Source organism: Papio anubis, chromosome 20 (assembly GCF_008728515.1).
Source record: "Papio anubis isolate 15944 chromosome 20, Panubis1.0, whole genome shotgun sequence".
NCBI lineage: Eukaryota > Metazoa > Chordata > Mammalia > Primates > Cercopithecidae > Papio > Papio anubis.
The window spans coordinates 6006486-6018077 of NC_044995.1; positions in this window are offsets into that span (position 1 = coordinate 6006486).

Sequence of the window (11592 nt, forward strand, 5' to 3'; positions counted from 1 at the left end):
GTCCTTGTGCAGTGAGAGTTTGGTGCATACTGGTTCCTTCCCCCTTGAACAGAAGCCATTAGTGATATTTGATCCCTGGAACTATATCAGCAACATGTCTATCTCACTTGCTGCTCAAATCCCCACCATCTATTTCTTCACTGACTTGCCCTCCAACATCATCTCTCTCTACTCCTGAATCTTCCCTTTCCATCCCACCTGTCCCCTACTAAGATTTCTGCTTTCTTTATGTCCTGCTACAGGGAAAATCACATATTAGCATTTGGGGAATTTTCTAAAACTCAGAGCTGACCATAGTCAAAATAGTTCCCTAGATCCCCAACCCACAAGAATAATTTGAAGCTTCTCAATGTGACATTCTAAGTCAGAGATGGTCAACCAGTACTAGCAAAGGGCCAGATAGTAAACATGTTCAGTTTTGCAAGCAATATGGTCTCAATTGCAACTATTTAATTCTGCCATTGTAGCACCAAAGCAGCCACAGACAATCTGAAAATGAATGATATGGCCATGTTCCAACAAAATGCTATTTATCAAAACAGGCAGCCCATGGGCTGTGGTGTGCTGACCTCTATTCTATGTTGTTCTGAATCCCGCTCAGTCTACTCTTCCATTGCCACACCCTACACTCTATGGACGCCATTCTGATGCACTCCTCCTTGTCTGTTTGAATCCACATGCCCTCTCCAAGAAGGGCTGTCACCATGTCATCATCAGGCTACCATATTTTTATCCTTCCAAATGACCTCAGAGGTAGATGTCCAAATTGAGACGGCAGAAAGAAGAAGCTCACAATCATCCTCCTAAAAAGCCCAGTTAAAATGATAAAAATCAGTTTAAGAAAACCAGCCCCAAATTCATCAGCAGCACCCAAACCACGACAGGGGGTGAAAGCATTATGCCATAAGCTCATAATGCCCTTTAGATAAACAAATGGAAGATTCTAGTGTTGCTTTAAAAAAAAATGCGTGGGTCAGGCACGGTGGCTAACACCTGCAATCTCAACACTTTGGGAGGCCAAGCCCCGACCCCGCTAGGCTGTGCCCGCCTCTGCCTCCCCTGCGCATGGGAGTGGCGGGTGCCCCTCCAGGGTCCACCTCACCCAGCCCAGACCCCCAGGCGGCTCCGCCCCATAGATGGGAGGCAACTGCCCAGGGTGTAGGGGCAGTGAGGGCACTGCTGGCTGAGGGACCTGACCCATCCTGGGGAGGGAGGGTGAGTGTGTTGGGGAGGGGACAGCCCTGCAGATGTCAGAGGTGGGGCTGGAGCAGCACAGGTTTCCTCTGGTTACAAACCCCTCCTAGGTGCATACCCAACAGAAATACATACAAATGTTCTTCAAATATACACAAGAATGTTCATAGCAGTACTAATTGTAACGGCTGAAAATAATACCTACCCAATACCAATCAACAGTAACACAGATAAATAAATTAAGGATTATTTCTGCAATGGAAGAAGCAAATAATGACTGCATACAACACGTATGAATCTTAGAAATATAATGTTGAGTGAAGGAACCCAGATACAAAAAGTACATACTATGTGATGTACTTGATATAAGGTTTAGAAACACTCATAACTAATCTTTGGTGTTCAAAGTCTAGATACTGGTGACCAGAGGGGCGGAGGTCAGGGGCTCGTTGTTAGTAACGACTAGAAGGGGGCATTAGGGAGTTCTGGGAGATTCTGGTAAGAATCTGTTCTTTGGGGGGTTCTTGTTTGTTTGTTTTTGAGACAGAATCTCTCTGTCACCCAGCCTGGAGTGCAGTGGTGCCATCATGACTCACTGCAGCCTTGACCTCCCTGGTTCAAGCCATCCTTCCACGGCAGCCTCCAGAGTAGCTGGGACTACAGGTGTGCACCATCACGCCTAACTAATTTTTTCAATTTTGTGTAGAGACATGGTTCTCCATGTTGGCCAGGCTGGTTTTGAACTCCTGGGCTCAAGCAATTCTCCTGCCTCAGCCTCCCAGAGTGCTGGAACTATAGGTGTGAGCCACTGCACCCAGCCCAGGATCTTTTTGTTTTTGATCTGGCTACTAATTGCCCAGATGTCATCACTCCGTGAAAATTTTTTTAGTAAAACACTTGTGATGTGTTCCCTTTTCTACATGAATGTTACTCGTCAATCAAATTTACATTTATATTTTTATAAGATTATCCTTATTAGTATCTAGTTCTGATCTCCAAACCGTCAGCTTCCCCAGGTCAAGAACTGTACCATGTCCAGCCCTGTATTTTTAGAGCCCAGCCTTGGAACACAGCACATGAAGTGTACTCCAGTAAATCTTTGACATGACCTGAACTCCATCCAGGTGGGAACCACAAGGTTGGACTCTGATGAGGCCTCAAAAGTTACATTTCCAGCCCAGGCCTCTCTCCTAAGCTCTAATCTCCTATATTCTCCTGCACATCTCTCCCCGAATGACCTACAGACTCCATGCTTTCAATGCACCCCAAACTGGACTCATCTTTCCTTAAGTGTGGTTGTCTTCCAGGTTCCCCATCCAGAGGGGGAACTTTGAAATGACCTGAACTCAATCCAGGTGGGAACCACAAGGTTGGACTCTGATGAGGTGAGTTCAACTCTGATGAGGTGAGGACTCCCATCTACAGTCATGGCACTTGGTACTCAATGCCTGGGTGTCTTAGCTTGTTTGGGTTACTGTAGCCAACTACCATAAACTGGGTGGCTTATAAACAATAGAAATTTATTTCTCACAGTTCTAGAGGCTAGAAAGTCCAAGATCAAGGGGCCAGCAGATTCCATGTCTGATGAGGGCTCATTTTCTGATTCACAGACAATGCCTTCTCGCTGTGTTCTCACATGGCGGAAAGGCAGGGAAGGGAGCTCTCTGAGGTCACTTTTATAAGGGCACTAATCTCATTCATGGGGGCTCCACCCTCATGACCTAATCACCTACCAAAGGTCCCACCTTCAAATACCATCACACTGGCGATTAGGCTTCAACATATGAATATGGGGGGACATAAGCATTCAGTCTATCTCATTGAGCAAGGACAGCATCACACCCCTGTGCCTGGTTCTAACCTGTCTAAAGACACAGTTTCTGGCCTACACTCATGGTTTCTTGTGAAACAGGCCTCCTGCCCTTCTCCAATCTCTCAGATCCCAATTTAGGTTCCTCTCTGCCTGTTCCTCTAAGAGATCACTGTTTGAACCACTTCCTGAATCTGATGAGTTTATACCTTGTCCTCCTCCTCCTTTCTCCCGGCTCCTTCTCCTCTGGGGACTGTGAGCTCCACTGGCCACAGTATGAAATACCTCAAGGCCCAAATACAAGGTCTTCTCCAATATGAAACATCCTTCAACTTTGCACTACCCTGGGACAAATCTGAAACTCCCTCCTCCGGGATCCCACAGGTTCCCATTCATCTCTCGACCACAGCTATATCCCAGGATCTAGAATCTGTTAAAACTGTCTTAACGAAGGCAGCAATTAAAATTTTCACTTCCTTCACAGTGGCCAAAAATTAGAAGCAACCCAAATGTCCATCAACTAATGAAGGAATAAACAAAATCTGGTATATTCCCGCAATGCAATATCATTCAGTCACTAAAAAAAGGACCGAAGTACGGATACATGCTACAACGTGTATGAACTTCGAAAACATCACCCAAGTGAAAGAAGTCAGACATTAAAGATCACGTATCATATGATTCCATTGATATGAAATGTCTAGAATAGGAAGTATATTTCTGGAGGCAGAAAGTAGATTGGTGGTTGCCAGGGGCTTCGAGGAGGGCAGTGACTGCTTAGTGAGTACACGCTTTCCTTTTGGAGCAATGAAAATGTTTAGAACCAAACAGAGGTTGTGGTTACACAACATTGTGCGTGTACTAAATGCCACTGAGTTGTTCACTTTAATATGGTTCATTGTATGTAATACAAATTTTACTTCAATAAAAAATAATAATAATAATTTAAGCTTTCAAGGCAGACCTCCAGGATTTGAACACCTGCCTCACCACTGAACCTCCTGCTACTTCCATTTGCTTATCTGTTCAATGGGGATAATAGCACCACTTAGTTCATTGGTTCATCCTGAGAATTCAATGAATCAATGCTTGACAGAGTGGCTGATGCATGCCAAGTCCCCAGCTCTTGGGGGCTGGTCAAAGTGAACTCAGCCCCCGGCCAAATTCTTCAAGGTAATGATTTGATTCACTAAACGACCTACAGGTTTCCAGCTATATCCTTGTGGCACCAGGCTTCCTACTTGCGCCCTGATTACATGGGTGACCCTCTGGTCACGGGGAAAAGTGATGTGCAAGATAGCAAAAGATAAGCATAAAGTCTATTTTTTTTTTTTTTTTTTTTTTTGAGATAGAGTTTTTCACTCTAGTTGCCCAGGCTGGCCTGCAATGGCGTGATCTCAGCTCACTGCAACCTCCGCCTCCCGGATTCAAGCAATTCTCCTGCCTCAGCCTCCCAAGTAGCTGGGATTACAGGCGCCTGCCACCACACTCAGCTAATTTTTTGTATTTTTAGTAGAGACGGGGTTTCACTATGTTGGCCAGGCTGGTCTTGAACTCCTGACCTTGGACGATCCGCCCACTCTGGCCTCTCAAAGTGCTAGGACTACAGGCGTGAGCCACCTTGCCCAGCCATATAAAGCCTATTTTAAGTCTCCATGGCCAGAGTTTTGTTTCACTTCTCCCTTTCCCTCTTCACCCATTCCTGTAAGTCACCAAGTTCCTGGCCTGTACGCTTCCCCTTACTCTCAGATCCAGGTCCCATCTTGACCTCTCTTCCCCAGAACATAACAAAAGCCTCTTCCCCAGCCTCTGGGCTCCAGTCTCACCCCACCCAGTCCATCACCAAAACCATCAGCAATGGGAGCTTTCTGATACTCACCTCTAACCCTGTATCTCTCTTTCTAAATATCCTCCCACACCTGCCCCTTTGCCTCAAGATGACGTTCTGACTCTAAGTGAGAGTTATTCAAGACTTTTCTCAGGCCAGGAACAGTGGCTCATGCCTGTAATCCCAGCACTTTGGGAGGCTGAGGCAGGAGGATTGCTTGAGGCCAGGAGTTAACACCAACCTGGACAACATAGAGAGACCCTGTTTCTACAAAAGCAAAGAACAATTAGGTGTGGTGGCATGCGCTTATAGTCCCAGCTACTTGGGAGGCTGACGTGGGAGGATCCCCTGAGCCCAGGGGTTCAAGGTTATAGTGAGCTAGATCATGCCACTGCACTCCAGCCTAGGTAATAGAGTGAGACCTTGTCAAAAAAAAAAAAAAAAAAGGCTGGGTGCCGTGGCTTACACCTGTAATCCCAGCACTTTGGGAGGCTGAGGCAGGCAGATCATAAGGTCAAGAGTTTGAGACCACTCTGGCCAACATGGTGAAACCCTGTCTCTACTAAAAATACAAAAATTAGCCAGGCATGGTGGCTTGCACCTGTCGTCCCAGCTACTTGGGAGGCTGAGGCAGGAGAATCGCTTGAACTTGGGAAGCAGGGGTTGCAGTGAGCTGAGATCACACCACTGCACTCCAGCCTGGGCGACAGAGCAAGACTCTTTCTCAAAAAAAAAAAACTTTTTACAATCTCACCCTCAGCCACCATCCCTCACACATCTCAGCCTAGAGATCGCGTGTCCCTCTGTGCCTCTCCATGCTTCATACATGTGGTTCTGCCTCATTGCAATATTGTCCTCTGCCCTCCTCCTTTACAGCACACACTCATCCTTTGAGAGCTGGTTCAAACATCACCTCCTCAGGTAAGCTGCATTGCCTACCCTCTCCCCTCTCCCAGCCCCTATACTTTCCCACAGCTTGGATTAGAGCAGAGTTTATCAACTGTTATTGGTACGTCAGTTCAGGTTCTAGACTTTGTGGCACAAAAGAATTTGAGAGGGAATCCAAAGTAAGAGTAGGCAAAGAAGTTTATTGCAAAGCGAAAGTACACCCTGAGAGGCAGAGGGAGGTAGAGACAGCCTCTGGCATCTCAAGGTAGTTCCTTTTATGGGAGCTATACATACACATTCATAAAACATTGGCGAGTCAAGCATGAAAAGTAAGCACTCAGCATCTATGCGCTCTAACACGCACTGCATGTGTTATTAGCATATAAAATCTCCATGTAGGGGTGCGTTTTCTACTATTAAAATGAGGAAAAGGTCACTATAAGCTAAACCTTGAGCCTAGCTGCACATGCAGGACCCTGGAGAAGTTCCCAGCTCCCCCACGGCAGGAATTTGCAGCTCTCAGCTTCTTGGGTTTTGGTGTTGATTGGCTGGAGATTGGGGAAACTACATCGTGAATAAGTAGCTTTTGTTCTCTTTCCCAGGCCATATTGAGTAACAGGAACTTGCAACCATCTGGTGGTCTGCTGGTATCCTGTAGGACTGTTTATCTTGCAAAAGAGTTAAGTGCCGACTCACTAGGGTGCAAGTCAAAGGAACCTGCTTGGAAAGGGATCCACGGGGCTTCGCATAAGAAGACAAGTCAGTATGGCCTCCTAACCTTACTTACCCTGCCTCACAACCTCAACGCTATTCATAATCTGGCATTTGGGGCTGAATAATTCTTTGGTGGTGGTGGTTAGGGGAGGGTGTGGCAGGCCACGTCTCCCTAATGGCTGAACAGGCAGGCCTCCATAACAACTGTCTCAGCACTGATTGAGTGGTTAAGTTAAATATTAAAAGCTGACAGAGCCAGTGCCCTCATACAAAGGCTGGAATGTAACAAAAGCCCACGAAGAGTTTTGCCCAGGCCTTTTCTGGGCCTTGAGCATGACAAGATAATGAAGGAATTCTTGACAGGACCTGTTTAGGATTAAACAAGTTTTATTGGAGGTCTGAAGAAACTCCTCAAGCCTCCACAAATGAGTTTATTGGGGGGTCTGAAGGAACTCCCCAAACCTCCATAATTTAGCAGGAGACAAGATAAGGGTAATCACCCCAGCACCTGGACCCATTTATGAGGAAAGACAGAGACCCTCTTATATTGTTTCATATTGTTTTATACTCAGTACCTGTTTTAAGAAAAAACAATGAAGTAAAACCAAAGACAGGCAGCCCAGTGCCAGGCCCAAAACCAGGCCCAGGTCTGCCTGGCCTAAACCCAGTAGTTAAAAATCAACTCATGACTTAGAAACCGATGTTCCTGACATTGTATGGAAGAACACTGTGAAACTCCCTGCCCTGCCCTGTTCTGTTTCACTCTGACCACCCGTGCATGCAGCCCCTGTCACATACCCCCTGCTTGTTCAAATCAATCATGACCTTTCATGTAAAATCTTCAGTGTTGTGAGCCCTTAAAAGGGACAGAAATTGTGCACTCGGAGAGCTCAGATTTTAAGGCAGTAGCTTGCCGATGCTCCCAGCTGAATAAAGCCTTCCTTCTACCACTCGGCGTCTGAGAGGTTTCGTCCTGCTACATTTAGATTAAGTAAATTTACTGAGGCTCCAGAGGAAGATCTTCAGGACTGAGATCTTAGTTATGGATTGGAATAAGTTAATCGCTTACGTCTTTAGATGAATGCACACTTACCTGTAGACAAATAGCTTACAAGGTATAGGAGCTCTGGAAAACTTTGTAATTTTGAGTTGGTCTGGCAATATTTTCCAGGTCTTCTCCCTGTACCCAGTTACAGAAATAAACTCCCTTCTCTCCCAGTTCACCTGTATCTTGTCATTGGGCTAAGAGAACTCTTGTTCCCTGACCCTTGGTTTGGTCTGGGAACAAGAGTGCATTGTGAGATGTTGAGCAGCATCTCTGGGTTGTAGGTTGTACACACAAGATGTCAGTAGCTCCCCTAGCCCAGTTTTGACAACCAAAAAGGACTCCAGACATTTTCAGGTGTCTATCAGGGCACAAAAAAGCACCCAATTGAGAAACACTGAATTACAGCCCTCCTCCTCTGTATTCACGTAGATACTTGAACAAAATGAACTTTCTCTAGTTCTTCTTTTCAAGGTCTTTTCAAGAAAAGAAACTGCCAATTTCTTCTTCTTCTTCTTCTTTTTTTTTTTGAGATGGAATCTGGCTCCATAGCCCAGGCTGGAATGCACTGGCATGATCTTGGCTCACTGCAATCTCTGCCTCCTGGGTTCAAGCAATTCTCCTGTCTCAGCCTCCCAAGTAGCTGGGACTGCAGGCACCTGCCACCACGCCCGGCTAATTTTTGTATTTTTAGTAGAGACGGGGTTTCACCTTGTTGATCAGGCTGGTCTCGAACTCCTGACCTCAGGTGATCCACCCGCCTACGCCTCCCAAAGTGTTGGGATTATAGGTGTGAGCCACAGATCACAGCCCCAAATCAGTTTCTAACAAAGAGCAACCTGCAAGCTGGGAGCTTACATGAGTGAATGAGGGCAGGAACTAAGAACTAGACATTTTCAAGATGGCCACTCCATCTTCCCTTGTCTGTTAGACACGTGTGCTGTAAGGAGCAGACAAAATGGCACCAATCAACTGGAAAGTCCATTTGCATAAGAAAATTAGGGTGGGGATACCATCCTTCCTTGTGGGCTATGTAAACATTATACCTGATCAAACCAATCTATGAGCCTTATGTGAATTAGAGGCCACCTCCTCAAACCGGACTATAAAATTCACAGCGTTCACCACCAGGTGGTCTTTTTTTCCGTTCCAAGACCCCTTCCTCTATAGAGGAAGCAGTTTCTTTTCTCTTCTACCTATTAAACCTCCACTCCTAAAATCCTCATGTGTTTCGTGTCCTAAATTTCCCTGGCATGTGCCAAAGGAACCCCAGGTTTATACCCCAGGCAACCTAACTGCTTCAGTGCCCCCAGGAATACCAAAAGGAAGAAGATACAGTCCCTGGCTCATATGAGAAGATAAACTCGGGCATATTAAAATTTTAAAGAGCTTATTGGAGCTGACATTCATTAATCCAGAAGTGCCAGACCGCCTAGTGGGCACACAAGGAAAACTTTTATAAGGTGTTCCTGAAATCAAAACAAAGAAAATAGTTTCACCTGGTTGAAGGAGAACAGTAGCCTTAAAGTTTGTAATTAGAGGTCAACTGGCGGTTTCTGATTGGTAAAGTATCTACTCAGAGGTTAGTAGGCAGTTTCGATTGGTTAAGCCTAAGTTTCATTTTTCTAGGATACGACCATTCACTTTGAGTTAGGTTCCAATTTGCTTACTTGGAAACCAAGGTCTTGGAGCCATCTCAACCTAATGGCTTCCCAATTAGTTATTTTGATAATTGGGAGAGCTCAAGTTCATGGGCTAAGGTTTGGGAAAGGGACAGAAATAGGTAACTTACTAAAACACAGTATGATAAGGTTCCTATAAAGATGGCAAGGGATATAAATTATGAGGATAATTATGGCCTAGGGTCTGGGGACCCAAGGGCAAGAGCTTTCCAGGATGGGAAAGAAGTTAGAAAAGGCTTCTCAGAGGAAGCTCCTTTCTAACTGCACCTTGAAGGGAAAGCAAGAGCTGGCCAAGCAGAGAAGAGAAGGAAAGCAGTTTTGAAAGAAATCAGGCACATTCTTCAGCCCCGGGCTCAACACAAACAGGCCCAGTACAAACACATCCCACCATATATCTCTCAACTTCCTGAGCCCAGTACAAACACCATATATCTCTCAACTTCCTGAGCCCAGTACAAACACCATATATCTCTCAACTTCCTGAGCCCAGTACAAACACATCCCACCATATATCTCTCAATTTCCTGACAAACACCACCTGGAAAATCCCCGATAAGGACACAGCGTTTGAGGTTTTACTGAAAGCGCGGGAACCAATAGAAAAACTACTAAATGTATAACTTAAAATGTAAACCAATTGTAATGCTGTAACCAAAAGAATTCCCTTATTCCTCTGTAACTTTACGTATCCTATTTACATCGGGCTATAAAAAGCAAGCACTCGCATTGTTCGGGGCCCTCTTGTATGCTGTGGAATGGAGGGACCAAGTTCGAATCCTTGCAGGTAAAAGATCCTTGCCGCTTGGCTTTGACTCTGGACTCTATGTCTTTGGGGAACAACGTCTGGGGTATCATAGCTTAAGTATTGATAATTTCAGCTACAGCAAGCGAGGTAGAAGAGGGCCTGGCAGATGTTTGGGTGATAGCAGGTCAGTCTGCCACTGTTGGAACCGAACTCGATTCCTCCTGGCAGGGTCACGCCAAGGATCACCGGCTAACGAGTTCACAGCAGAGAGTTTTTATTACTAGCTGCTAGGGTCCCAAGCTCTAAGTTGGCCCTGGGACCCTGGATCGTTTGTTACAGGCTGTTTATATAGGCAAACAATAAGTTCAAAACACAGCCATGCATGCCAAAATTCAAACACAACAAAAGCTTAAGGCATGAAATAATTGGTCTTAGCTATGGCCTGAGCAAGGTGTCTTGTCTCTAAATTGCTGAGCAGGACTTTATGAGGTTCTTTTCCTGGCTGTTGGATTCTGGGAACTTCGAGGCAGGGTGGGACCCCCGACTGGCAGGGTGGGACCCCATGAGGCTGTTTCCCAGAATTGGCAGGGTGGGACCCTATCAGGTGGGGACCCTATCAGGCAGGGGTAATCCCACCAGGGGCCACCTGGTGCTAATTTTTTAAGTTTTATGAGGCCTAGTTTCACCACAGCTACGGTAAAGGGAACAAAGTCAGGTCCCCTCTCGGGAAGTCTATCTGGGGCCTGCTCTGCAAGGACCATGCGGTAAGGGCCTGGAGGGTGAACATCATCCTTCAGTCTGTCACATAAAAAAAAAAAAAAGCACATAAATAAAGCAAGATTTTATCCAAAAACAATTTTTCCAATAAAGGGAGAAGAACCTTTGCAGGAGTGGAAGGGGAACTACTGCAACAGGGAGGTGGTGACTGTTGTAATAGGCAGTGGAGGTCTCCTATGTACCACAAAATAAAACCAAAAAGTGAGCTTCTATTCTAGTGGCACAGTCAAACTAAGGGAGGAGACCACCCCTCATATCATCTTATGCCCAGTTTCTGCCTCCAAAGAAAGAAGAAGTAAAAACTAAAAGGCAGAAATGAAATTCACAAGCAGACAGCCTGGCACCACACCCTGGGCCTCGTAGTTAAAGATCGACCCCTGACCTAATCAGTTATGTTATCTATAGATTACAGACATTGTATGGAAATGCACTGTGAAAATCCCTGTCTTGTTTTGTTCCGATCTAATTACCAGTGCATGCAGCCCCCAGTCACGTACCCCATGCTTGCTCAATCAATCATGACTCTCTCACATGCACCCCCCTAGAGTTGTGAGCCCTTAAAAGGGACAGGAATTGCTCACTCGGGGGGCTCAGCTCTTGAGACAGAAGTCTTGCCGATGCCCCCGCCTGAATAAACCCCTTCCTTCTTTATTTCGGTGTCTGAGGAGTTTTGTCTGCGGCTCGTCCTGCTACAAAACCATAAACCAAAGTATCATTAGCAAATGATATTTAGTAAAGAGTGTTTTTGTTACAGAAAGGGGTTCTGATCCAGACCCCAAGAGAGGGTTCTTGGAGCTCACGCAAGAAAGAATTCAGGGCTATTTCACAGAGTAACGTGAAAGCAAGTTTATTAAGAAAGTAAAAGAATAAAAGAATGATTACTCCATAGACAGAGCAGCCCAGAGGGCT